The following is a 24729-nucleotide window of genomic DNA, read 5'->3' as shown; positions in this document are numbered from 1 at the left end:
ACATATATATCACAGTCCATTGTCGCGTTTCGTCAATCGATGACATTTTGTGCCAAGCCGGGACGAATTTTCATGTAAATTACGACACGGCGTAATGACACGACCCGATCAAATCAATAGGCATTAATTGAAATAGAAGCAAAGCAGACCGATCAAGGAGCGTGACGTCTATTGCATTATGCAACACGATGAAGACCGGAACATTTAGCCGGCGCGGCGGAATATATGCAAAAGGCGTAGCAAAACAACAGTCTGCGCAGAAAAAGGATTCTTTCTTCGCGCAGAAACTTTCACATGATTCCCGTTTTATCTCCAGCAATTGGCGATAAATATTTTCCCCGAGATACAAATTTCTTATTTTTCAGGAAAACAAGATCATAAATACGTCTCGACAATGTCTTCATTGAGTAGCCGTGTCCCGACAGGATATTGAGGAGCAACAACTGCAGTAATAACATCCTCATTTCGCCTCAGAAGAAGATGCTGCTTTATATTTATAGTATTTTGTAGAAATTCGAATAAAGGATACAATACGCCGAGTATAATATTTGCAATCGTTTGCAATTTTATTATAGAAAAAATATATTACAAAGTTAATATTTTATTTCCAACTGTCATAGAGTAAAGTGAGCTATACTTTCACATAAAATCCATCGTTATAATTTTTATGTTCTTTTACTAGTTTTAAATCAATTTATATTTCGTAAAAATCTTGCAATCTTTTTGTTAACTGCTATAATCCAAAATTTATTCATGTAGTATTTAATATTCACATAATTGTTATAGAAATCGAACGCCATATTATTTTTAAACAAACTTGATATAAGATCATTTAACATTCGATACACGTGCGTGTGAAATACGTAAATACGATTTACGCGTAATTTAAATCTGTCAGCTTTCCAAATATAAAGCAAAATTTGATCAATATTATCCACATGTTCACGAGAACAATAATGGAAAATGCTTTATATGTGCAGATCGATTCAATCTAAAAATAAGACAAATTTAATTCTCCCTAAAGGGGAAAGGAATTAATAAATAGTCAAAAATAAAAGCTTGATGACTGGTTATGTCGAAAAAATGATAGAAATAATAATTTAAAAAGCATGATTAAAATAAATTGCGCGAGATTTTCGGTTAAATGCTAAAAAATTTTTTGCACCTACGGTTAATTCTTAATCCATCGTTTATTAATTCTGTAAATCTCATATAAGGCAGAGTGGCTCATTTCCCTCAGCTAATTTCCAATCCTTCGATAACGTTAAATTATTACTCTAAATTACATAATCCAAATTGATAACCCAGGAGAAACTTGAAAAGCGGATCATATTATCAATAACTTAGACTAAGCGTGTTAGATACCGGATAAAGCTTTACAGAATTTTTGATTTAAAAAAAATTAATTAACAAGTCGAACTATTCTTATTCTAATTTTTTAGATCCCATATTATAATATATTATTATTATTATTATTATTATTGGTTGTTGTTGTATAATATCTATATTTAATTTAAACATTATATAATATTAAAAGAAAATATAATTAATAAATATATTTGTGCTAAATTATCTTTTAGTAATTTTTCTTAACTCTGAAATATTTTACTGTTTGAATATTTCAGGTATTAATCGAGATATGCGCGAAACCCAAGGAGATGGCTTTATTTATTCGGGAAATGGTTTACAGATTAACATCATGCTCGAAGGTATTCTTCAGAAATTGAATTTCTCTTTACCCAAGTAATGTCACCTGCATACTAAAGCGATCTGGGTCATACGATAATAATCTTTTTTTGTAAGGGAATCGTCCAAGTGATATATAGAAAGCAGAAGACGAGCGGAGGATATAGAAAGAGATTGGACAAATCCAGACTCGCTATTAAAAATTAAATTTGCGATACCGCTTTCAGAACCTGGCCCTGATCCGATTCGCTTTTCTCGATCGATCCGATCGTAAGTGAAAACTAAGTTCGCTCATCTCTTTTTAAGGGCGGTAATTCTGGTTCTGTTTCTTCTCATCAGTTCAAGCGCCCAAACCTATCATCGCAAACTTCCAAATCGATTAACAACATACAGCGATAAACAACACACTTCTATCTTCTGTATCAGCTATACATCAGAATACACATTATACACATTACTATAAGAATCTCTTGTACGACTTTCTACGGTAATTAAAGTCACGATACAAACAATAAAATCTTCGAAGTCATTGCACTTGCAATGTGGACTGCACTTTGTGGATTTTTCTTTTGCGCGAACGAATGGAGAGTTCAATTAAGCCAGTTCACTATAAGCGCAAAGGAAAGCACAATGAGGCAGACAACAGGAAGAGCTGCTGACAATTAAAATATTCGATCGAAATAGGGGAGGAAGTATGAATTAGCTTTGTCAACGGCGCGTGGGTGAATTATAACTTTTTCAATAATAACCCGTCGATTCACTTTCCGATCTGCTTTGTGATGCTCATGGCCTTTGACCAGAAAATCCCCGTTCTTTTCTCTTAGTCAACAAGCTGACGTCACGAATTGGCTACATCGCGTTTTTGAAACAGCTGTCGTGTCCCATCGCAAACTTTTGATTGAAATAACAAACTGCGAACGTGCTAGAGGTGATTTCTTCAAATTTTTGCATCGATAGCGAAATTCATGTCTTTTCGATGGCAAACTTCATCGAGCGAAGTTAGATGAATCAAGTTTGGACAGCAGGGAGATGAGCGGTCCGAAGCAGCTTCAAGAAAGTTTCTGGCTTACTCTCGGGATCGTGCTTGCCAACCGTCCATAAAATTACCAGCCAGCTCATAAAAATGAGTCAAGACTGGACATTTGCACTTTAAGAACGTAAGTAAAATAGTAGAGACTTTGGTAAAGCTATTTAAAAATGTAAGGCAATGTTTTCGCATATTTTTTAAGCTATTGATAAAGAGATAAATACGATAAGACCGTAGAATTGATTGTTAACGAGATTATTAAAAAGACTGCGTAAGTTTAGAAGAAAATGTTAACTTCGTACATAACGCGGATAGAGTCTTATTACGAAATGAAAGTTTTGCTATACATTGATTTTTCGTATAAAGTAGAAATTCTGTATGATATATGTACATATATACCTATAGAAAGTAGATAGGTTTAGGTATCCTGCATATAAATCGAAATACGGTAATTATATAATATGTACATATGTCAATCCGATTGATGATGCATAAGAGTAATTCGTTAATGTGCTTTGGTGGCGAAGTGCTAATTTGTAAACCAATCTTACTTGCCATTCATATTTGATTTCGTAAATGGCAGAACTCTCCAATTAGCAAATGGATTTTCTGCAGCGAATACGATTGTGTGAAGCCATAAAGTGGCAGAGACTTTCTATGCTAATGTGTCGGCTAATGTGTAGCTTATTAATAATATTGTCAAACTTCGAATAATCATGAGAGTACACTAATAAATACAATAAGCATAAATATTGCATTATTATTTTGTACACGAAATCATAAATACAAGAAATTTCAATTTTAGTAATGGCTGATTCTCCGACAGAAAACTCTGCCTCTCTGCATAATTAAAAGGCTACCGTGACATTAGTATTATATTTAAATCTAGAACGATTTGATTATGATTATGATCATTAATATGATTTTGACGATATCAGCTGTATTTGTTTATTCCACTTTTCTATCTTTTCAATGTATCTTTGCACATTTTGTGCATATTTGATATGCAAATATGATACATTCTAGAATTTAATACGACAAAAATGCGAGTACATTATGAAGTTATGCTCGGTTGCATTGATAAAAGCATTGGCAGAAATATTGAAGATACGCATGATGAATATTGTATTGTACAAGAAAATTAATGAGAATCCCATTCATATCAAAATTCTGACAAATTCCGACGTTTTGTTAATTTATTAAATTCATTCTTTGTAACAAATCCACATAAATAGTAAAAAGAACCGATATTAAACAATTTTCAAGACAATCTGATAATTATTATTATGTATATCTACTTAATTATAAGTAGAAATTAAAATATTTCTACTTACAATTACGGCGAAGTAAATGTTACTTATTCGGTTAAAATATTTCATTTTATTAATGTTTTTGTTTATATTTGTTTCTATATTGCTCGTTAATAAATGATTTCTTTTCGTAAGATTTATTATCCGATTAAAATTTTTATTTTCTTAATACAAAACTAGATTCATTAAAAAGTGTTTAATTTTTATATAAAAAATTATTATATAACCAAACATAACAAAACATCTTAAATGCACTATATATATTGAATTATTATCTTTTGTCCCATTTTTATATTGTAAATATTTAATAAAAGACGCGTACTATCGTGAACTTCTCAGCTTCAATCTTCAGTAAAGGTCTAGTAAATTGAAAGCAGATTAATCCTTCTTAGATTAAGCTTTCCTCTTAAGATTACAGCAACATGTACGGTACGAAAGATGAGATATAGATGTGCGCATAAAGTTGTGGACGCTATTGTATAATCTTTATTGTTCTGTATTTTCGAGGGAATTATGGAATACTTGTTAGTTATCAAAAGTTTATATAATTTATAATATCAATATTTAATATATAGAAAAGAAATTGATAGCACAAAAATCGTATTTCTTTAAAAATGCAAAATATGTATCTCTTTTCAAGCACTATTTTAAATGTTTATAAGAAAAGACAATAAATAGTCGTCTATTACAAATTATTAAAATAATTAATACAGATCATTATAAACTAATGTAAAAGAGATGACTTATTAAGAGTTGAATTAATTTTTACTCAACAAAGTGTGTGCTTTATATCACAGTTTTATAGTTTATAAATGCAGTGTTGCTACATGAAGAAGCTGTCATTAAATCTTGATCGTTTTGTTTAACATTTTTTTTTTAAATCTTATTACGCTCAAAATTGGGAGAGTTTCGTTAACATGGATGATAACGTGAAATCTTATTTCTTTCTTTTGAGGATAAAACAAACTCGCCGGCTTTCCATTAGCAGGATGAAAGCCGGAGAGGACGTGTGGCAATTGTAATTATGAGGGTAATTTGCGAAGTAACACAAAATTTTGACGAAGATGAAAGAGAAGCGGATTACGTGTGCTTTATCGCGTTGTGTGATGAATTTCTCACTAATGCGACGTAACATTTCTAGACTGCGACATTGAAGATAAACGCGGCCATCTGAGCGCGGTGTAACAAAGAAATACTACGAAAGTTTGAAAGTTTTTCCCGAACTTCTACGTAACAGCTGCCGTCGCACAGAACGCATCACAAGAATTCCACTCTTTCTCTGTATGGATCAGATCAGATACGCGACACTATCTATCAGCCATTATACTCACCGATGAAAGTGTGGGATATACCGTCGAGGTATCGAGGATCGACGAGGAGATCGATAACAAAGTGTTCCCGAACTGATCTGAGATCGCGGCAGCGGGAATTACGAATCGACTTGAAAATCCCCGAGCGCGGAAAACGAACGGAAAACTCTGTTGTCTTTTTGAACAAGAAGTGTGCGTGTGATTGCGTGTCGGGGCGCGGACTGAGCGACTGGGAGCACAGTCGTCTCCGGTTGTCCCACCCCACGGGTTTCCTCAACACCATCCCCTACTCGGTTCATCCCCCTCATGCTTTCACCCCCGCCATGAAGCTCCAAAGCTCCCAGACCCCCACACCCCCGACACTTCCAGTACCGTCCGTCGTCAGCGCCAACGCCCTTGCGCACTAGGGACGTCTGCGAAGCGTGGCACCTCCGGTCCGGTCCTTTGCCACTCGACACCACGAATTGTGTTTTCTCTCTCGGCGTTCATCCTCGAATCTACTCCACGCTTTCACCTGCCATGTCTATCTTCACCAACACCTGTTCCTTTTTTCCAAATTTAATCCTCTCCTCAGTTTGCCGCGAAGCACTTGTCGAGAGGACGGAGTCTCATGGCACCGCGTAATAGTCGACGCAGGGCGCGCATCTACGTACTACTACTACTACTATTACTACTGCTACCACCACTTGTTACGAAACAGCTATGGCATCGATCTGTAATTTGAATCATGTTGCAAAAATTTTCCGGTCCGAAATGCTCGAAATATCGAATGGCGCGATTTCGATTCAAAACGCAATATACCGGTAATTTAAACGATAGTTCACAAACAGTAGTTACTTAAAGTGAGTAAATTTTTGGCACAGATGGTGCAACGATATTGACTTAAAGTTTTCGCAACCACTCAAAGACCTATATTTTTTTTACTAACAAATTTAAGTAAACTGCAAGTATAATTGTTTTACAAACAATTAAAACTAGTCGTTAATGAAATCTAATTTCTCGCATATTTCAGTTTTTCGGAAACTAATTTTTCGTAGATAGCTACGAAACAAAACACTTAATATGAGGCTAATTTTATTTTATTTTATTGCTTTTTTATTATGTCTGACTTTTGTGCTACAGAAACAATCAAATACATATGTTTTTAATAATTCAAGTGTATCAATGTAATATTTAATCGTAATTTCATTTAGTAAATCAATTCTTAAATTAATTAATCAATCTGTATAATACTGAAAGAGTGGAATCGTGAGAAATACATACATCCAATCACTCATCAACTCGTAAACTGACTTTCCAACCTCCACTTTCAATTACTCCAAATGCTTCAATTATCTTAGTGGGATGCAAGTTTTCACCCTTTTTATTCACCCTTCGTATTTTCTCATTAAACATTTGTTTTTTTATATAGTTATACAAATGTTATACTCGACAGCAAAAGTATACTTTATAATATATTACTAAAATATATAGATCTCTCCCTCCCTCCCCCCTCCTCTCTCTCTCTCTCTCTTGATAGGATTAATTATAAATAGATCTTCGTTAATTTTCTTACATTCTGAGTTCTTCGATAATTATATCAGCAAATAATAAGTTTTTAAAAAATTTTTATCAGGAAAATAGAAAAGAGTGGCAGTTACACAATTTTATATCATCGAAGAAAAATATGTCTGCGCTTATTTTCTCCTCAAAATTACTGATGGCTAAGGTGCTACCGGTGATTCAAAGTTACTGAAGTGTTGAAAATGGGCGAAGAGAATAAAATGCTCCATTGGACGTGAGTTAGGCTGGATTCCTAGGAACCTTGAAGCATGCTTCAAGGTTTGAAAAGAAGAATAACGAAAGAGGTTGTGTGATCTAAAAGGGAAAAGATCCTATCATGATTCCACTAAATCGAACTTATCATCGCAATAAGCTATACTATAACAAGCTAACTTCGCAGATACTGAAATGTTCTCTCTTATGGTATACAGGGTGTCCTGAAACTACCGTATGTGTATATTTTTACTTAAACTTTAACTTAGAGATCAATATAGCAAAATATCTGTCTTGAGTTTTTTAAATAAATACATCAAATATTTTATAACTGATTTTATTCAACTGTAAAAACACGAAAATATGAATAGCAAATATATTTCTCAATGCGTTCAGACTATATCTCGGCGAAACGCGAAAGAATTGACAGCTTGATTTTCAATACTTTCTGAAACAAACTTTTCCGTGACGAAAAATTTACAATATATTTAAGCCAAGACGTTTGGTTCTAAAAGTAGCCTGTTAAAGCGATTAATAAAGAACAATTATTAGTAATGATTTTGTTCAGACTTCACCTGAAACCATTTCCATCCTCTAAGCTGGATAAACCATGTAATTATCAATGGTAAGTTCTTCGTATCACAGTTAACCACAAAGTACACTGTGCTATGATTTGTCGACCGTACAGCATCAATGATACAGCATCAAAATTCAAATAATAACATTCAAACATACAAATTTGCTGTCATAAACTTTATGAAATTTTAACGACTCATTCAAATAGATATGAAATAAATGATTAAATGAATATTAAGATAAGTAGATAACAGATAAAAGCCGACCATTAACATAGTAATGTGTTATATTAGAGCAGATGTGTGTAAGATTTATATCTCGATGTATAAAGCACTTTCCTTATTCTCTAGCATCTACGAAGAGTGGCAGAGTGCACTTGCGATGCCTGAGAATGGCGTTTTATCGTAAGATGCATACACATATTCCCGGGGCACTCCGGGGCAGGAGCTGACTGAATTGGGTTTTGACATAATACTCCAAACGTTTCTTTTTTGCGTTTCTTCTAGCCGAATACTCTAAACATTTCTTTTTCGCGTTTCGCTGAGGTATGGTCTATAGACGGCGTTAAGAATTTCCGGTATTTTTACGTTTAATATAGGCTTAAAAATACGTTAAATTTAATAACGCATATATTTATAAAAGAGAATGCATTAACAATTGCATTATGAAAATGACGTAACTTAAGTACATGCAAATGAGAGAACGGATCATAAACGTTTCGTTCAAATCGTAGTTTTTCTAAAAGCTCATGTATAAATATGCTCTTGCAATTTCATATCCAGTAATTGGGTGCCTTGTGCCTTATAAGCAAATGTCCAGGAAACCTCGCACACCCAATGACAACCGCATCACTTTCCTCGCGAAATGCGTGAAATGAAATGCATTCGTAGCTTTCGTTCCTTATCGTCGTGTAATTGCATTACGCTATTTACATCGTCAACGAGATGCTTCGAAATCACTAGGCGCTCGAAGGTAATTTCCATGAAATAAGAACGAGAGGAAATTCTGTTGAGCGATCAAGTAAAACACTTTACCTATAATCCGCCATTTACGTATTCCAAACGTAATGACGTCTTTTGTAGCACAATAAGCTTAATCGAAACTTACTTATTAAGGATTGCTTTCAATTAAATTAGTACGTACGCGGAGATATCTGATTACAATTAGATTTCTATATTACAATTATTTCGAAATAAACGCGTAATTTACTTTACCGCCCTTTCGAGGCAGCTGCGATATATAAAACAAGTGAAGCACTTATGCAGTTATGCAACTTCCGTCCTTAAAGAGTTAATAATGGACAAATATTTGAAAGCTTGTGCAGAGCGGCAAAATATTATGGTTATTATCGCTTTTCAAGCATGAAATCTGTGCAATAACCTACTTTTCCGACCGATCAAGTTCATAAATACGTCCACAAAAAAATATTCGACATATCAACCTATATCTTCCATAAGGCATATACTCCACTTTTTCCATGAATGCGCAATTCTTCCTCACAAAGGATTGGCCCGGTATATACTAGGTCAAACGAAAATATTATATCATTTCTACATTGAAGTATGCGTTGAGACTTTACCTTGCGAAATAAAGTTAAAAATTTTGTCAAAGGTGAATGAAATATAATCAAATTTGTTTTCTTTATAAAAGCAAAATACTAAATTTAATTATAATTATTTTTGGAAGAATAATAACATATTTTTCTACAGTATACAACAGAATAATAAATTATATGCATTTTTTAAAGGTCAATCATGACCTTTAATACAATTTAGATTCTTTAGTCAAGGAATTCTTGAAAAAAAAAAAAAAAAAAGGAAACTGCATTCTCACGTATCTAACAATACTGACATTCAAACAAGAAGAACCAGTTGGTATTCCGGATGTTAGTTACTAGAGTTACTAGAGCAGGCGTGCAAGGAATAAAACGTTTCGTTACATGAGAAGAGGTAAAAGAGTAAAACGTGGAGAATCACAGGAAATTGCTGCCAAGAAAGGACTCGGGGAACTTTTGCAGCATTTAGAATCAAGGAAAACTGTTACTGTGGTGAAAATGAAACGAGAAAATATGATTAAATTTTACTTAAAACATAAAACCACGAAAAGGCAGGCATTATTAATGATTCTAATAAATTTACATAAAATAATCGAACATATATTTGAATATAATATTTAATCGTATATCAATTATGTATTAACTAAGTATTATTAAATGCAAACAAATATATATATATATATATAAAATTTCTAATTAGATATCAAGTATCGAATGTAATATCTACGTTAAGACATATCGTTATTCCACAAATAAAATTAAAATTACACGTGTACATAATAATAAGAGAAACGTATACATTTTACGTTTATCTTTAAAAACAGCAAAAGTGTATTACAAATAAAGTAGTTCGGATTCTACTATAATAATTTTATTACAGATTAAAAGATTTTTATTTTTCACGGTAAAATAAAATTTTTACCATCGTTGCGGCATTACCACGGATTAACTTTAATTCTTCTGAAGATTATGATTACCTCAAAATTAAAAGTTACAAAAAAAAAAAAGAAATTTTTATTACGTGGTTATAATATCTAAGGTAGACATAAATAGATAGAGTACCAGTGGTTCACCATTTTTATCAATTTCCTGCAAGATTATTCTAGCGTGCAACTTTCTGCCATTGACTTCATTTTATACTTTTTACTTGATGTTTTATTTGGCTCTCGTCTTATTAACCAAGCTTCCATCAGTTTCATGCAACGAGAAAATGTGAAATAGCGAATCTCGAGCTTTCCCTTGCAATAAGAGGCATTAGATTTACTCAAATTATTTTCGCAACCGCGTTTTCATTTCTTACAAACTCGCCATTAAATAAGAATTAAGAAAAATTATCTTTCGAAATACAATCTTTACTTTTATATATTTTTTCCAAAGATGAAATTTTTTAGATCTTATCTCGGAATAAAAAATATCTATTTTGATATATTAATTACACAAATTTTGTTTTCTTTTCCTTCTTTGAACGCATACAAATATATATTTTATATTTTATACTTTCGAATATAAGGTAATTAGCACGATAAAATTAGCTTTTGCTTAGTAGTTAATAAATATTAATAAGATAAATCGTATTTGTCACTTTAATAAATTATTTTATTAAAGTGAATACGATTTATCTTATTAATATTTATTAACTACTTAGTAGTTACGGATTAACTTGACAAATACGATTTATCTTATTAATATTTATTAACTACTTAGTAGTTACGGATTAACTTGACAAATGCGATTTATCTCATTAATATTTATTAACTACTAAGGTAGGTACCACCACCATGAGAGCACTATATGAAAAAAATAGTAAAATTAAATTTAGACACATCCCGTTCCTCTATCTTTGGTCAAATTTAACTCGAGATAAAAGTGCACATTTTATTCGTCAGAGGCCACATTTATGCTTTTAAATACCATATCGTATTTCCTCTTATTTGAAATATTCAGAGTGCATTATATATTCATCAATGCATCGCGAAGAATGTTAAAAAGAAACAGAACATAAAGTATAACCATGAGCCATATATTTACCTATAGGCTATATATTCTAATATTATACAAATATATCTATTTGGTACATATGTATATATAGATATGTATATATATATATATGTATGTATTGCATTCGTATTATAATTACAGTATTATTATAATTAGAATAGCTATGATATGAAATTTCCTGAATTAACATGGATAATTAATTTCAGTGCTGACAGTGCTTATAGTTAATAATAATACCTATAACATTTAACTATCTGATAATATTGTCTTATCACAAGAAGTATACAGTACATGTATTTTATCACCGAATTTATAAAGATTACTTACGATCGCAAATTGTTTTTTAACTCACATTAAATACCACTTTATCAAATTCAAAGAATTTCAATTTACAATCTCTTAGCTATAGTATCAACATTAGTATCCCACGCGTTTAAACCAGCTGCGCATACTTTTTGTTCAAAATCCATTTTTGTTTCGTCACTAATTTGCATCTCAAGCTCGAAGAGCTTCCATAATATACAAGACTTGAATGTGAAAAAAAATATTGAAAGTTTGCAATTGCTTTTAGAACGACGCTATTTTCCTGAATTTTTTTTGCAGTTTAACGCGTTATTCTCTGGAGCACGTAAACTTTTCTGAAAGTAGGATCCTTTCAACGGCTATCCCCTTCACGCGCTGCTAAGCTCGTTGATTTCATTCGTGGCCGATCGGAGTCTCCTTCACAGTGTTCTGTATATACCATAGCGTACGTTACAATGTGCTCATAGAACGGTGAACTTGTGCCGCCGGGAAGAGGATCGAGTTTTAAAAACCGCCATTACAATTTACCAATTCTAGGATACTGTGCCTTTATTTGGCGATCAGTGAAATCTACCGAATAGATCTTCTTCCTTTAGCGCATTTTCAACTTTCGCGAGAAAAAACAAACTAACACCACTAGTAAAGAAAATCGAAAAAGTTACTATCTAAAGTAACTATAAAGTATCTATAAACCGTATCGCGGGCGCGTATACTTGGCACACTGCCGCGTCTCTTGATACTATACGTTAGAAGCTTTAAACACTTTCTATTTTCGTCGATCTTTGAATTATGATTCCCACATCGCAAACTCATTTTTCTTTCATAACTGTTTCATTTGTAACTATTACGGAGAACAATGTGTTTCATTTAGGTAAACTTAATGTTACTAATGGAAAAAACAAATCTTTTTCCCTAAGAGATAAATTAACTCTTTGAATGTTTATATATTATTTTTAATAAGTTTTTTATTAAAAAATTAATGACATCTCTTTACAATATTAGTATTACAATAAAGTTTACATTAAGATTATATTCAGATTAGTACATATGTATTTAGATTGCTATCTAACGGATCATTTTAATAGCTACAAATGCGATACTGTAGCTTGTAATTCAGGATACAATTGTGTAATGATATACGCTACGGTATTATATTTCTGTGCAAGCTTTGCGGGTGATACAGATAGAAGTCAGTTAGAAATTTGCAAGCTCGCAATAATGGCTTTTAAAGTGAATGCATCGTTGTCGGTCGGTTCAAAGATGATATAAATTATATGTAGAGTCCCTCTAATCAGAGTCTGGCCATACAGTAGCAACTTTTGATTGGTTCGCCATTTCTTGGCAAACGCAAGAGAAACAGAAAGAGAAAGAGAAATAAGAGAGAAAGAGAAAGCGATATTACATTCATATTCTCTATTACATCCTTCTCTCTCGCAGAATTTTGCCAGAACTGCAAGTTGACCAGACTCTGATTAGAGGGACTCTAATTATATATATGTAATCGACATTATTAAAATAATATAAAGCATAATATTTGAAAATAATGTAAAATTGACAGGCGATTAAAAAATTATTCTTATCTCAGACATTCATCTATTATTTATATTTATATTATCCATCTATCATGGAACTACGATTATCCTTGGTTACAATGTACAAATTTATTTTAAAATATACTACACACACATCTGTTTGACATATATCTTACGATCTGAATATCTTCGATCTTGCGTTTTTAATTTCTGTTTAAAAGTAAAAAGCATGTTTTCTATATTTATTTATAATAAGTAAGTTATAGTTATATATGTTTAAATAAAATCAGCATGCATATAAGTACTATACAATTTATTTTGTCATTATTCCTGCAAGAGATACTAGAAATATTGAATCTCTCACGAGACGTACAATTGTGCAGGCTGATATTTACAAATATTACCATTCATATCCATTAATAGACGGCTCATTTCTAAGTAGAAGCTCGAAGTAATTGGAAATTCTAGAAAGAAACGTTTTTTAATTGATTTATTCTCTTCAAAATGTAAAAACTTAATTTTGTTTACGTAGAAAAACTAAAACGTCAAATGTTACTGGCGTTACTGCTGTAAAAATAATGTTCCAGTATATTTTTTTAAAAACGCGATACATTGTTATTATCGTAACAACCAAGCGACTTAATAAACAGTCCGTATACACAATGCAAAATATGATACGGTTTATTTTTTTTATCGCGCTGCAACATCGGAAGCAATAGGTGCCGTAAAGTAAAATCAAAATCGATTTCTGATTGAACAAAGTGATACACGGAATCGAACGCTTATCGTTTTCCCGAAACAATTCGTGGCGCTTTTATTATCGTCCACCGCAGAAGCGTTGAACGAAAATCGGATCTCCATTAAACTTAAATTTTGTCGTCCTCCTATCTCGACATCGATCATGGTCACGTGTGAAGAAAAGGAGTTTTCGATTTTACCAGGCAGCCCGATCGGAGTATTTATAAATCGACGAGGTACGGAAATGGCGTGTCCGCGTATCGTACAATCGATCAATACAAATCAGATCACGGCCGAAGCTTGCCACGAGTAATTTCATTTCTGAATGGAGACTAAATATTGATGTAGAATATAGGAATTCTAATCAAATAGAAAAATAAGAGATTCTCTCTTATATTTCTCTCAATCAAATCAAAGTCTTAATATAAAAGTAAATTTGAAATAGAAGTATAATCTTTTTTAAATGTTAAAATTCTCTGCATGGATTATAAATCTTCTACTTCGCTTTAAAATTGTTTTTACAATATCACAAAACAAAGTGATTATTTGTCAAGCTTCCCATTTTTACTGTTAATAAGATAAAATCACGTGCGTGCACGGAATTTCATGAATAAATTCTAGCAAAATGTTTCTAATGTTCCAGAGGATCTCTGATTAATGAGGACATAAAGTTGCACAATTGTTGAATATAATTGTACTGTCCAGCACATGGAACTTATTAGATTCATCTTCTGGACCAGTACCAAAGTACTTGCCCTATTATCTAAAATATAAAATCTCTTGTTTTTTTTTAATCGTTCTAGTATACATGTTCTGTATGGCAACTATTGTCTCTTGCATAATACTTGGCCATTTCTCTTGTTATCTACTTTCAAGATTGACGTAAATTGTAAGTTTTAATCTATAAAATATTTTACGTCTGATAATGCCGTCATTTATGCATTAATCCGACATCAAGACATATATGTATTTCTTTGCGTTACCAGTCCATATTTTCTGTAGTTTATAATACCGATCGAACAAATTGCATAACGCTTGTGTAATAGTAATTTTATTTAAATACGTATAACTATAACCTATACAATTTAAATAAATAAAAAGGCAGAAGAAAATCAGATGCCATTATTGCGAGATGGATAAGTTTCAATGAATTAAGTTATATAACAAACAGATGTGTAAGGAATCGTCAAAAACTTTTTGTTGATATATATTGCGTATTGTCTTTACACTGGCAATATATAGAATTTCGCTTGACTGATTCGTTATATTGCAGGTGTTGCGCATGTAAAGATTTAATCCGTTAATTTCGATGCAAATGCCAGAAACAGGAAACAAGAGAGAAAGCTAACAACTGTGCGTCGACGAAATTGTTATTCGCAACGAGTAAATTGTTCGCGACTGGAAGAGAACGAATGAATGATCTATGCGTAAGGACTTGTCGACGGTAAAAACAGAAATTGGTAAAAGTTAAATGAAAATTTCCGTGTCAAGAACTTAATAAATTTCATCAGCTATTTGTCAGACAATACTGAACATTTCTGCAAGAAACTAAAATGTGAAAGGGAAACTCAGGGTAATTCTATCTTTCAGAGTAAACATCTTCAGAGGATCAATATTACTAGCACTTTTAGCATCTACTCTATAATATAAGGTCTTGTTAAAGAAATCTTCAAAATAAATTTATGTGTATGGCAAATAATTAATAATATTTTTTTAAACTAACAGTATATTTTTAATAGCAATATTTTTCTGCAAAATTAATTTAACTTTAAATTACGTAAAAAAATAGTTTAAAAAAACATTAAATTTGAATATTATTATTGACTATATATTATTATTTTTAGGAAAAATATACATGTACACATCATTTTACATAAATTTTAATGGAAATAGGTTTTTACAATATCATAAATGTAACTTTATATAAAATATATATTTAAAGATTATTAATTCTAGCCCATCGCTTTCCATATGGAACTAATTGCTTATTCTGTGTGATGAGGGCATTGAATCCTTTGATACTGGATACGCCAAAATGGCACTTATGGTTGCCCTTGCATGCAAACGATAGGAGGATGATATAGAGGAGACTCTACCTGTTCATAGATTTGGCATGTTCCCAAAGTTGGATGGTCGGATTTACCGATAGTGAAAAGCCAAAGCGAGTAAGTGCGATCAAATAAGGCCTGTAATGCGACAGTGAATGCAGTTGGATCGGCATGTGCGGTAAGTGTCTACGTAGAGATATGGTAGTGCGGTAAGTTACTATGGAACTTCGGGAAAGTTTATGGCTGACGCCCTGCACTTGAGACTCTCGAAGCGGCATTAGCTTTTCACGTTCTACTTCAAATCCTAGTTGAGTTGTCTTTCGTTTCATTTATTGTTCTATTGTGCTGTTATTATAGTCACATTTTAAAGCTTTAAAAACCTATTGATTTCTAATATGCTACGTTTTACATTGTGACACTGTTGCATAAATAATACGCGTAGTTTTATGAATTATTAAAATGCTCTTATATATATACATGAGAAAAATTAACCATACATATGTATGTACTTCTCATTAAATTTAAATATACAAATATTTCTTTAAATATCTCTTATTGGTTATTATTATTTAGTGCAAATTTATTAAATTTAATCATTGAAAAATAATCTCTGAACGTCGCAAGTGGTATCATGAAAAAGTACATTTGTTCAGATATACGATACCAATGCGGTTATATTGTAGTCATAAAATTCTCTTTTTCCTCCATTTCTATTATCTGGATTTATCGTAACTTTTTGCGTAGTATATTCTCAAAGTTATATTGCGCGATGAATACCCGTCAAAGGCTTTATAGACGCTGACGCAAGACTATGCGATCCTTATCGTAAAACGTTTTATTCACAAATACCTTGATTTTATATCAAGATTTATACCATAAAAGTCTGCTCTCATAAAAAATTGTCTTTTAGCCCCATAAAGGATACAATACAATAATACAATATATTAGCAGCCTTTAAGCCTTTGAATAGTTTTTTCAATCGGATAAATTTTATTGTTACGAGTAATATGAAGAAGATTATTTTCTACAATTCTATCATTTTCCTTAAAATAATCGGAATTTTAATCGTGTTTCAAAATGTGCATGAATTGCTCATTATATTTGTATCTATCTACATAATCGTATTCTTAAAATAATTTAGTAAAAATTATGAAGAGGAAAGTGTTGAAATGTTTATCCGTAATTAATTTCTTTCTTAACGGAAGTGTATATCTAATTAAGATGATTGCATTTTATAATAATTTCGAATACCTACATTTAAAAAAATGAAATATCGCGATCCTTAAAAAATTTTGTACAATTTTTACTGTTTGTTTAATTCGAGTAAGGAAACTATGATTATTGAGCAAATTTGATATTATTTGACAAAAAGAAATTACTTGGAAAATTCCACTGAAAACGTTCCATCGTGACAATATGTGACATATACCTATCAACGTGAAATTTCGTCCCTTCGTTTTTGTGACATCCCTAGAAATTAATAGTACCCACAGACACCTATTAATATCATTAAAGTTCAGGCCTGGAAGAAGATGGGCGCGCAACCTGCCCCTAATTCTGTAATTTATCGGATGTTTCCTCTGTCTGACTTGTTTTTCATTCTCATAGTTGCCTCGAAGTTCTAACCTTACGAGAAGGAAGTTGTTCGAAGTTTGAGTTGAAGACGCACTCAAAGACGGCAAAGGTACTTTAATGATACAAATATTGGTTTGAAAGAGTCAAGATTAATATCTCCTTATTTACGAAAAGATAGGAATATAAAGTAGAAATTTAATAAAAGGGCTTATAATTTCTCTTCCCTTTTTTAATTTTTTTTTCAAATAAATTTTTCATTCTATTTCTTAAAAATATATATGTAATATATGTAAAATAATTCGTTATTATACGTATCTAGTGTGCTACATATAATTTATTTATATTTGCAAAAATATCATCAGCTCTTCCTTAAAAATACTTGTAATATATTTGAAAAAATATATTTGACATTAGGAACAACTTTTATATTCAACGAGAAGAATTGGTGTTAAGTACACGATGATTCGTTAAACTACTAAATACTATAAATTTTTACAATAAAAAAAAGTGCTTTTTTATCTATTGAGACAAAGTGGAAGTAGCGCTTCAAATAGTACAGATTTCTATAGTTAAATTTATTTGTGTTTATTTTATGGCGTTATATGTCGTCTTACAATTTATCGATTTTCGTTTATGAAAATAGAAATTTAGAATGACGAGTTGTCAGAATTCTTCAAATCATCGGAACAAACAGTGCTTCATCGATAATGCCCTGCAATTTTGGAACATGACATATAATAAAGGCATCACCTTGGCATCACCTGCGCTTTAATACCATCGCATCAATGTCATGATATCTCGCTGCGAAATCACGATAGCTATCTTTGACCATCAAGAATTGTAAAAGAACACAGATTTTGTGGGATGAGCAGAAGAAAATTTTTAATTTATAGATAAGAATAAACGCTAATTAAATAGAAAAAAAATATAGCTGCATTTATTAAAGGTGGCCTTTAAGATTAATAAGTTAAATAATCCAACTATCGTGTCATTCTGAATAAACGAGTATAAAAATAAAGAAATAAGAAAAATTGTAAAATTTACAAGATAAAAAAGGAATGAATAATAAAACGCCACGGATTCGCAGAAATAATTTTTTGTGAATATAATAAACTATATTACTTTTACTGAAAATTGCAAAATGCATTTCGTGTAACGTCGACGTCCGATTTTCACGGTATAACAAGAGATAAATGACCTATGAAACAAACCCTTCAATGTTTTTCGTAGAAGATTTCGACTGTCAAAAAGATTTATCGTCGTTAATCGTACTTTCCTTAATAATATGTTCCCAATGAGATTTGCCTGTCGAGCTTTCGAGTCCCTATTTTTAACTACAGAAAAGCGGAAAAATAATCCCAATGCTTATATTTGTATCTTTAGGGGCCGGTTTCACCATCTCCGATTAGTTTAATCGGCCGATTATTCCATTGAAACTGACCAATCGCATTTGTCGTTAAGCAGATTGATCAATCATGGTTGGCACTTAATCGGCCGATTAAACTAATCGGAGATGGTGAAACCGGCCCTAAATATTTTAATCATAAAGCGTGAATAACAAACTTATAATTAAATTTAAGTCGAAATTGATAGGTTGAAATAAAAATCTTTTTAAAAGCAAACTAAATTATTCGTTTTTGTATAAAAAAATCTCGATTTTATCTCGATATTATCATAGACTTATTAACAGATTACATTTTAAAGCGCCCTGAAATCTTGAGATTATGTTCTAAAGCAGCTTGTAAGTATTTAACTATTTATTCATTATAAATTTCTTAATATAAAATGCAATGAAACATCGTGTTATGCAAGAGATAACTTAATGAATTGAGTGTAACGACGACAACCTAACAATTTAGTTACTTACGAAACATTTAAGACGAAGTAACTAGTTCGGAGAGCTGGCGAAGGTAGGGGTCGCAGCTATTTGCATAAAACCCGAGGTATAACGGATAGGCGAATGGAGCAATCAGGAAGCTTTCATAAGAGAAATCCGTGTCTCTGTGATTGGCCGCCGTGCTTCTGGATCTAACCAGCTTTATATCTTATGCAAATTAGTGTATATGCTATAATATTACGATCGTGTCCGCCTATTAATAATTCAAACACCGATCAGTTGCACATCTCAATTAACACCTACGAAATTACACTATAAAACTATAAGATAAAATACATCTATCATTATTTATCGCTTTTTATGGAGCAAATATATTTTAGCTATAATGTACTTCTTATATGTATATTTTATTCATGCCTCCAAGTTCAAACTTTGTTATAAATATTAAATAACTCGTGCATTATATACCATAATGTACTACTAAATGACCAAATCGATCAATAACGTACCAACGGTAATAAAGCTCTATTGGGTTTATGTGTGCATTCTTGCGTGTGCAATAAATCGATGGACAGTTACATAGTCTAGTATAGTACATATAGTCTAGGGTTTTGCTCTAATCTGTTTTAACCCCATGCATTTCGAGGGAGAGAACGGAATGGATTTCACACGATGGATTTATGAGAAATTACATTTATCTATAATATTTTTGATATATTCTCCATTCACCGTTATATCACAGGTTTTATGCAAATAACTGTAATTTCTACTTTCAAATTATTAACTTTTCTAAATATGACAATATAGGAATAAATAATAAATTCAAACTTCAAACATCAGGCAACTCTTACTAAAATACAAAATATAAATAATACAAAATATTTCATTATTGAATCTGTTGTTATTGCAAGTTTAAATTTTTATATAATATAATAATATAATACATATTTTATATTAATAATCATTAAGATACTTTAGTCTTTAATTCTTTTCTTTATAACTCGTTTTATATACATTTTGTAAGTATTTAATATAACTTTTATACACAAATCCATGGATTTCTAAATTAAAATAAAAGATAATTTAAGATTCATCGATATGATGCGCAACAGCGAAATTTTAGTATACAAACGTTGTAAAATATATTCAAATTAAGCACTATTCAAAATAATTAATTTTCGAAAAAATTATTATTGTGCGTATTGAATTTTTATTTCATTGTTTTTTTTCGATATTTAGATATTTAGCAGATGAAGTACATTATTCCGAATATATTTTTAGATATATAAACTTCTCTTGGCACCACTAAGGTCTCCACTCTTGATCTTCCACTGCTTCTTTATGACACTCACACAACACACATTCGCGAAAATACGGGTAATTACGATCGCACGCGCGCACTAATTACCAGAATATAACAGTCGCGCGGTATTTTGTACGACCCACCCGGCATTAATCGCGTACAACATATACTTCATTATATCTCGTCGGAAGAATATACCACGAAAAAGAGTATAAAGTAATGATAGTACAAAGCAGTAATTCACTCGATAATATTTCATAAATTATCACAATGAATTTCCAATAGTAGAGACTTGTTAAAAATGCACAGACACATACGCATGCATTGCCGTTTTACAATGATCATATACTTCATTATATCTCGTCGGAAGAATACCGCGAAAAAGAGTAGGTATAAAGTAATGATAGTTCAAAGCTGTAATTCATATAATATTTCATAAATTATATCGTAATAAATTTCCAATAGTAGAGAGTTTTTAAAAATGCACACACATGCATTGCCGTTTTAGTACAATGATCATATTTGATCTCTTGATAATTGTCAAAATTGCGTATTGAGAAATAACGATAACGGAGCAGTTTGCTCCGCTGTCTTTTCGTTTAAGTTATAGCTGCGCGAATGTTAAGAAAACAATATATAACAAGTCGCACGCACGCGCGCACATATACGCACACGTACGCTGCAAAAAAGTACCGTATGTGAAATATATAACACATTATATTTAGAATAAATATACGTATCGAATAAATTATCCGTGTATTTAAAACTTATTATTAATAAACAATAGTCGATGTATCATGGCTTTTCGTTACTTAAACCGACCGCGTTAAATAATAATCGTCTATAAATATTACAAAGCAAATAAATTTAAAAATTCCATAATTTACTTCCTCTTTGAGTTCTGTTGAAGATAAAAATGTTATTTGAAATAGCTGTTTCTCAATTATAGGCCTCGATATATTTACGATCCGTTAATCGCAGGAATTAGATAAGTAAATAAATTAGTAATCGCTATACACTCGCAGGAACAATCGTGGTGAATTATTTCGAGAAGTAATAGAGAGCGGTTTACGCGCCAATATACCTGCTCGTTTGACTGTCACCGTGCGAATGATATCAAGATGACCGCGTGTGTATACAATATTCCGCGTCGTAAAAGCCGCAGAAATAAAATCAAACATAAACCGAACACTACATTGTGTATCAATAATTTCCACGACGTATTAGAATCCAGACCGAAGAAACAAGTATGACAAATACGAATGAACAACTTGCTTCAATGAATGCAAAGTTGTTTGTTCGTGTTTATTTCACTCGTTTTGCTTGTGATCTAGATCCGGTTTAATATAGCTGAATATTCTATTTCAAATTAATTTCAAATTAATTTTAACTGGATTATTACGCATATTAAATTTAATGTTAGCCAAAGAATAAAATGTATCTATACTTTTGCAATAGTCCATAATATCCATACAGAACTTAAAAGACAAAATTAACTGAGCAGTAGAAACTTGTTTATCTTATTATTATTATTTATTATATAATTATTATTATTTCTGTAAAAGTTATTATCACATGTATATATATTGCTATTATTTATTTTAAGCATTTTTCTAATGTCTTAATTGAGCCATATAAAATCTTTCCAAAGTGACTACTTAGATGCATGCTTCCTGTAAGTAAAAGACCAAGACTTCTAAATGTCTCCGATATTTACCGTGAATGAATGCATTAAGTCTTCAAATGATATGATTAGCATATAAATGAGGCTGCAAACACTATTTTATATAAGGCGGTAGCATGCAGCAATGTCTCAGATATCAGTGTTATCGTAAGATATCCGGAAATATATTGTTACTCTTCTTACTATAATTTTTAGTCTCTATATTATCGTTTATGAAATATTCGCAATTTCGTCTGACAATATTAGCGATTTATACATTCTATAAAAATATATAAAAATAATATAAAAATATTAGAAGTATGTAGCATACGTAATGCAGATTTTACCACGCGTTTTAAATATAAAATAGTTTCAAATTTTTGCAAAAATAAATTTATATAAATAATTGACTTGCATAATAGATATATGTTTTCTTTATACATAATTAAAGAGATTTTTCTCGTCTATGATATTATTGTAGAGTCTATGCAATAAAATAAAGATATGCGCTCAAAACAGGTATTATGCAGATTTCATTACAATATATGCAGTATACGGTGATATATTACGTGTCATAGATATTACTTCCTTTCACGATGATGTACGAGCAATAACATCAACAATCCGATATAACTCGATTAGATATAGTGAAAAGACTAGCGTCAACGCGTCTTCTAAAATTTACACACTCTATAAAATGCCATTATCGTAATAACATATACTTCATATTTAACGAAGTAAAATATGCCGTGCTTATGCGCACGACGATAATGTGTGACACTTTGAAAATTGACATGAACATCATCTATTATATCGATCGATGTAAATAGCATCTTATTATATTTTAATGTATTTTATTGCAGAAGAGAATATATATTAGTGTAAAAAATTTAAATTATACTTTTATGCTGTTAACTTTTCACAATTATAAAATAAGATATTAAGGACCTAACAGCAAAAAATATTTTATTATACAATTTTGAAAAATGTATTGTATATTTTTTGCTGTATAGGTACAATAGCACACAAAGAGAGAACTCTCTTTCTCTTCAGTTTCTATTGTGCTTAGCATAACAGTAAAGATAGTCGCCGTTACGTAAATGCGAAAATAAGAAGACGCTGATAGGATCGGGAGCCGTTAAGTAAAATTCACGTGGAAGAATACTTTCGGTGCATCTCGTACTTGATGCGTCAGAGATTAGCTTCTGCATAGATAATGCATGGATATGGAAAGAGGTCAGAAGTGAAATATATTTAACTACACTATTTCATTATCTCAGATATACGTTATAATGGCATACTAGATAAAAGACGCTCCATTTTCCAATATTTTTAAATAATTTTTACGAAACATGTACACGGCACCAATCAATCAATCGATCCGTTGATTCAATTTATTAAATTTTCACGACCGCAGCCTGTTAAGATTAATTGAGATAAATGATTAATGTAATAAAGAAAATTTTTGTTGTGTATTAAACCATTATTAAATATAGATTAATGTACACATATTCGATTCTAAAATTATCAATTTTGAGATAATTTCCAAAACTTGAGAGTAAATAAATTTTAGCAATCATTATCTGCATGTGTAAAAAATTATTAAATTGTATTAAAAGTTCTAAATATTTATTGTTTAAATGTTAAAAAAGATTAAAATATATACGTATATCCAGATATTATTTCGTTATCCGTTTTAAATTTGAACAATTCATCTTCGTAATACCTTCACAATAGACCATAATTTCTCAGGTAACCTTTTATAGATTCTCGTATATTTCAATAGATTCACGATTCTTGTACATAACAAGATATATCTAAATCAAGATATCTACGTCAATATGGTTGATTTTTTATCGATATTTCCAGTGTGCTTCTATTGTGAATAGACTATATTTTCCTCTGACGTATCAAAATAAATTTCCTGAGAGAGAGAGAACAATGCGGTGAAGAGAATGTGAACATTTGACCATTCGATCAAGACGACAAGACCCTTCTCTTATATGAGATAAAAAGAAGTCGAGAACTGATTTCAGAAATGAGCTCTGTAGGAGAACTGAGAAGAAAAATAAGCATAAGGATAGTTACATTAGTAAAAGAATATTCTTTGATAATTCAATTTCCTTCCTCAGTAAAAGTACCAATCTTATATATATATATATATATATATATATATATATATATATGTTATACATGCTATATATTTTTACGTAAAATTTATTTATTAAACAATTATTACGTAATTCTATTTATATTTATATCTTTAATTTTATAAAATTAGATATTTTGTAACTAACTGTAAGTAGCCACATTACAGACATTTGGGAATGTATGTAATCGAGTGTCACATAATTTCCACAGTATTTCCACCGCAGAAACCTAAAAAAGACTCGCCAAATAATCATTATCGTGTAAAGTCACGAGCAAAAGCAGCTGGATAAAACTTTCATTCTACGAGACCGCCGCGCTGTGGGGAAAAAAGGATCCTTAAATAACTCTTCTTCTTCGTTCCA

At 31.2% G+C, this 24729-nt stretch overlaps 2 protein-coding genes and 1 long non-coding RNA gene across 4 annotated transcripts in view; 1 reads left to right on the top strand and 2 right to left on the bottom strand.

The window, feature by feature from the left end:
• The window catches only part of LOC139769302 (uncharacterized), a 132998-nt gene extending 132444 nt beyond the window's left edge, over nucleotides 1-554 (top strand). The window contains exon 4 of the transcript XR_011717526.1: nucleotides 366-554. The gene's annotated coding sequence lies outside the window, so the exon portion shown is untranslated. The remainder of the gene's footprint in view (nucleotides 1-365) is intronic.
• Nucleotides 1-5493, bottom strand: part of LOC139769309 (uncharacterized) — a 54519-nt gene extending 49026 nt beyond the window's left edge. The window contains exon 1 of the long non-coding RNA XR_011717530.1: nucleotides 5355-5493. This is a non-coding gene — a long non-coding RNA (uncharacterized lncRNA). The remainder of the gene's footprint in view (nucleotides 1-5354) is intronic.
• LOC139769304 (A-type potassium channel modulatory protein KCNIP1) overlaps nucleotides 1-24729 on the bottom strand; it is a 340210-nt gene that overhangs the window by 85664 nt on the left and 229817 nt on the right. The window lies entirely within an intron of this gene.

Source organism: Temnothorax nylanderi, unplaced genomic scaffold (genome assembly GCF_030848795.1).
Source record: "Temnothorax nylanderi isolate EJ_2023f unplaced genomic scaffold, tnyl_v1.0 TNYL_tig0021_pilon, whole genome shotgun sequence".
In the NCBI taxonomy this organism is placed as follows: Eukaryota; Metazoa; Arthropoda; class Insecta; order Hymenoptera; family Formicidae; genus Temnothorax; species Temnothorax nylanderi.
The sequence above is the reverse complement of the archived record's forward strand: the minus strand, read 5'-3'. Positions and strand labels throughout refer to the sequence as shown.